Below are 6,148 nucleotides of genomic sequence, written 5' to 3' on the forward strand. Positions count from 1 at the left end.
TTTTTTTTGTGACGAGTCTCACTCTGTCGCCCAGGCTGGAGTGCAGTGGCGCAATCTCAGCTCACTGCAAGTTCCGCCACCCAGGTTCATGCCATTCTCCTGCCTTAGCATCCCGAGTAGCTAGGACTACAGGCCCACCTCCACGCCCGGCTAATTTTTTTTGTATTTTCAGTAGAGACGGGGTTTCACTGTGTTAGCCAGGATGGTCTTGATCTGCTGACCTCGTGATCCGCCCGCCTCGACCTCCCAAAGTGCTGGGATTACAGGCGTAAGCCACCGTGCCTGGCAAAAACACTTTTCAAAACAGTGCTTTCCTTTCCACACAAACAAATCTAAACTAATCAGCCTGGGCATTGTGTTTCCTGAGCCCTGGTGCCTGTTTTGTTGAAGAATTTGCCCATTCTGTCCCATCTCTCTGACTTAGGACACACCACACTAAATCCTGATATATCAATTATATATATCATTAAGGCTTCTTTAGTTGTCGTCTATTATGATGTATGTCCTTTAGGACAATGACCATGTTCTTTTGTACTGACTGTTTCTCCAAGGGCACATTCAATGATAATCAATGGGGAGGATTTCCAAGTTAATGACCCTTTGCCATCACAGGTTGTCCACCTCTTCTTAGCATTAAGACCCTCTGCTTATGCACATGCCCACAGCTCTAGAGGGGAAGAAAAGAAGTTTAGAAATACCCAACCAGGCACACGGACAAATTGACCTACATAGGCCTTCCTCCATGCCTCCTCTTCCCCCAAACCCACATTTATTTTCATTCCTTTCCTTCTAGTCTGGCACAACATGTCAGTAAAAAGGACACAAGACCAGAAAGCAAATTCTGAGATTTGGAGAATCTGTCTCAGAATAAGCAGTTGCAATATGCCTTATCTTTCCCAGAACATGTTCTTGCTCCACGTCCAGCAATGAAGTTCCAAGAAGGGGAATTCGTCAACATCTCTCTGACTGATTTAACACAGTGAAGACATATCTGTTTAAGAAGTATTGCTGGTGGCCAGATGAGAGAAGCTATTGAGACATCTGCAGTGAGGTACCTGTTGCAAAGCCCTACCTAGAAAGGGGCTGTGGGGAACTCATTGTTTGTTTGGGATCAGCATAGTTCTATATTACATTTTTAGAACAGTTGAGTTTCCATGTTCTTAAGGTCTAGGAAGTTTAGAACAGTTGTGGATGTTTAGAACATCTAGGATGTTTAGAACAGTTTCCATGTTCTTAAGGTTTAGGATGTTTAGAACAGTTGAGTTTCCATGTTCTTAAGGTCTAGGATGTATACAGGAGCTCTGGTATCACAGTGGACCCCACAGAAGTGGCCAACTACTTACATTTCAATTATCTTTCTCTGCTTTTTTGTTTATCAGGCTAAAGCTGAATGTGAATCTGATGGCTGCTGCCTTAGTTCAAAGCCAATGGAGCACTATACCTACAGAAGCAGAATTTTAATAAACTGGCCTGAGCAATAGCAAATGGGGAGGACTTCCGAGTTGATGACCCTTTGCCATCACAGGCTGTCCACCTCTTCTCAGTAATAAGACCCTCTGCTTATTCACATGTCCACAGGTAACCTCTAGAGGGAAGAAAAGAAGTTTAGAGATACCCAACCAGGCGCATGGACAAATTGGCCTACCTAGGGCAGATGCCTCAAGTATTTTTCTTCTGCAATGGACTTATCAGCACTGCAGACTATTTCTGGGGGACATTCTGGCATTATTAGAAGCCCTCCAGCCACTCTCAGCTTTGACATGTCCTCTATGTAGTTTCTGCAATGAAAGTAATTAATGTAATTGTTCTCATAGAAGAGTGATGGTTCTTAGGGAGCATTCTGGAAATTAAATAAGTTGGGTTTTTGTTGTTGTTGTTGTCCTGGTGATTGGGAGAGGGCACAGTACTGACATTTAGGGACATTTAGGGAAGGACCAGGGATGCTAGATATCCTGTGAAGAAGTCTCAACTCATGCATGACTTCCACGTATCTCAAAATCAATCTGAAGGTGAAAAACCTGATTATTTGAGGCTAAAACAGAATTCCTTTTACACATAAGCATGCAATGTTTGTGTGTGTGCATAATTTAATGTGCACTGAATTTTCCAAGAATGCAATCACTTTACAAATTAAGAGAAGACTATATTTTGTTGTATTCAAATGTCACTCAGCATTACTGGTCTTTTCAAAAAGAAAAAATCACATTGCTGAGAGTAATGTCCCTTGTGGTATTTGAGTTACCTAAGTCAGTTGGTTTGGTCCTTGTTGCATTCGGGATAGTTCCATACAGAGCTAAAACATCCAACTACTTCATTTTGTTTTCTAGTATAGGGCCCAAGCATTTATAGGTTGAAAGTACCATCTTTATTATTAAAATACCATCCCTTATTTAGCTTTTATATCATATTAAGCTGCTTTAGCAATTTTTGAAAAATTAAGTTAAATAGTATTACCTAAGAATTTAATTTCAGGCTGTAAAAGGATCATAAAATATTAGACATACAAAGGGAGCCTAGGCCTGACAGGTGTGAGAACCACTGCTTTTTATAAATTCTCATTTGTAAACCCTGTTTAATGAGCTACACAAGCACCAACCTCACAGAAGGTCAATAAATACAGGTCACAACCCTCACTCCTACTCCAAATGGTTGCACTAGGACCTGACTATATGATTTCAAAGCCTGAGTTGCTGCTCTTGTGCCTTGGGATTTTAAGGCTCTTCCCAAATTAATACACTTAGAATCCCAGTGTTTTCTTATAGTGTTTCTTAATTTCTCCATCAAAAATAATTCCTTTTCTCTAGTATAACTAAAGAACTATGACTGAGGCACTTTTATTTTTCCTTATATCAGTGGGAATTCTTACTGTCAGGGGATGAAGTTATTTGTTCTCACAGTCTATCCCCATTGTTCTTTGCATTTTCTGACCCTCAATAAAACCTTGTTAAGTTTCATCACTCACATTTACCAACCCCCTAGAGATACTTGTATGCGTGTTCAACTCTGGAAATTAATAGAAAAAAAATTTTTTTTCTTCTGAGATGCAATCTTGCTCTGTCACCCAGGCTGGAGTGCAGTGGCACAATCTTGGCGCACTATAACATCTGCCTTCTGGGTTCAAGCGATTCTCCTGCCTCAGCCTCCCGAGTAGCTGGGATTACAGGTGCATGCCACCATGCCTGGCTAATTTTTGTATTTTTCGTAGAGATGGGGTTTCACCATGTTGGCCAGGCTGGTCTTGAACTCCTGACCTCAGGTGATCCACCCACCTCAGCCTCCCACAGTGCTGGAATTACAGGCATGAGCCACCGCACCTGGACAGACATTTTTATCATTATTCAAGTGTGGAAAAATTTTCTCCTGTTTTTTAGTACCACGCATCTGCTTTACCTCATGCAGTCTCCTAACCTTTATGATTTGGTGACAGTATCAGAAAAGGAGAGGCTCTGAAATACAAGTTAAAAGGAATTGGGAAATGAATAAATTGACCATCTGCAGAAGTAACAGATATTTGAGATGGTTTGGAAATGGATGGATGATGAAATTCACACAATGTTTTTCTACATCAAGTAACAGGAAATGGACCTCAGATAAGTTGTGATCACATTAATTTAACATGCCCTTTATCAGGCAATGTTTGCTGTAATGAAATAAACAAACAAAAAAACAAAAACAAAATAAAACAAAACAAAATAAAAAAGGAGCATGTCCAATACTATGTCACAACTGAAGAATGGTAGACTGCATGAAATCTAGAAATGAGTGAAAAAGAATTAGGCTTTGTTAGTATGTTTCTTGCAATCTCCATGGAAGGGAGTGCTCTGTTTCCAATGAGGAAAATATAAATTTTTCTAGTCTGGCCAAAGACCATTTATTCAGGTAAATAGTTGTTTTTTCAAGACATAGCTGTAAAAAAAGAAAAAAAAAAAGTCCTTTAGGACCAGATTCTCTCTTATAATTCTATGTTCCAATCTGTTCCTTTTTGCCTTATAAATTGTTTTCAGGAAAAAAAATATATATATGTGTGTGTGTATATATATACACACACACACACATATATATGTATATATATATATACACACACACACACACAAAGTTATATGGGGCAAAACATGAATCATGTGCTTTCTTGCAGCTACCATATAAAAGTTCCAGTGTAAAGCACTAACGTGACATGCTGGTTTGGATTAGCTCTAATCAATTCTCCAGGGCTGATTAGCAATCTCATAAATTAATCAAGATCGTTTCAGCAACAGAGGGTACCATGCTTGGCTACGAGGTGCAAATAACTTAAAAGATCTATCTTTGAGTCCTTATTTCTCTTTCTCTCTCTGTTTTAGAAATTTTAACCTTCTTAATAACTGAGAGTAATGGGCCTGATATGTGAACTTTGTAAAGAAGTGTTCGATTTTTTTCTTAATGCTTCTCTCCATTCTCCACACAGATTTTAGCCACCCCAAATACAATATTCTTCTAGACATCTTCTTCCCTGCTGACAATTCCAAGTTATTCAAGTAGTCCCTGATGGCCCAAACTTACATATAGACATATACATGCAGAAATATAGACATCTATCTATATTCTCTGTATGTTTAATAAGGAGTCACTTCACTATTCTTTATTCTGGCCTGGAGAATGTGTTTAGGTAACTTAATCCTTCTAAATCCCCTTCTCACTTTCTCTTTGGATTTTAACTACAGATTTCTCCATTCCATAAAACAAACCAACAACAGAATTTCCTGCTGATTATCTGTATTAATGGAGAGGCTCAACAGCACCTGTGCTATGAAAAGTTGTGATGAAAAAACTCAAATGTATGATGAATTTACTGTCCTCAAGTATTTTGGTGTGAAATGGTGGGAGGAGAGAAGATACATAAATGAAAAGAGTATAATCTCTGTTCTAACAGAGAGAGGAGTATACACACATACACATACATAACATATATACAAAATACACATATACATACACACACACAGCCTCCAGAGAGATGTTACAAAGATTTTGTGGGAAGTTAAGTAGAGATTTATAAGAGCTTAGAGGAGCTGAAGGAAGACAGAGCTCAGCTAGGTTCTAATAGAGAGGGCTTCAGAGAGTGAGACTTGTGTGAACTTTGGAGGATAAGTTAGGATTTAGATAGATGGAGAAGCAGAGAGAAAGAACATTTAATTAAATGGATTTCATGAAGTCTGAATTGTATCAATTCTGTGCCAAACGCAGATTCAATACATCAAATAATGTGAAGAAATCAACTGTAATGAAGTACCATCAGGGTCCTCCAAGCAATTCCTAGGAATCAGGATTTTTGGTCTAGGGTCTTTAGTCTACAGATTGAGAAGCAAGGGTACCTGGAGATTGGTTGCTGACTCTTAATTTTAGCCAAAATCTTGAGCTTTCGGAAACCATCCACCTTCTTAATGTCCTTCGTGAGTCTTCTTTTTCTCCTCCTTAAGAGAGGAGGAGGAATGAACAATATTTAGAAAATGAATAATATTTATGGAAACACTATTAGGTTTGAGTTTCTCATCTATAAATTTTCCTTTATGACAAACTATGTGATGCTTGTAACTTGTTTTTACACTGGGAGTTTTTTCCTATTATATTTTCCAGTATAGTATTTGATACATAAATTTAATATATGTAACATATATTTAAAGCGTAAATCAGGCTGGGCATAGTGGCTCATGCCTGTAATCCCAGCACTTTGGGAGGCCAAGGCGGGTGGATCATGAGGTCAGGAGTTCGAGACCAGTGAAACCATCATGGTAAAACCCTATCGCTACTAAAGATACAAAAAATCAGCTGGGCATGGTGGCCGGCTCCTGTAAACCCAGCTACTAGGGAGGCTGAGGCAGGGGAATCACTTAAACCCGGGAGGTGAGGGTTGTAGAGAGCCGAGATCGTGCCATTGCACTCCAGCCTGGGTGACATGGTGAGACACCATCTAAATATATATATACACACATACACATATATATATCAAAAGTTTAAATCAAATTATATCAAAACCCATGATAAAACATCTAACCCCAAACTGGAATATTGGCAACAACTTGTATTTACCTCTGTGTGTTTCTGTATCCCATGTCTTGTCTTTATCACTAAGATAGCCACTGCCAAGTATTTTTAAAACTCTCTCTTAAAAGTT

This window comes from Rhinopithecus bieti, unplaced genomic scaffold, assembly GCF_001698545.2.
Source record: "Rhinopithecus bieti isolate Rb0 unplaced genomic scaffold, ASM169854v2 scaffold_18466, whole genome shotgun sequence".
Classification (NCBI taxonomy): Eukaryota; Metazoa; Chordata; class Mammalia; order Primates; family Cercopithecidae; genus Rhinopithecus; species Rhinopithecus bieti.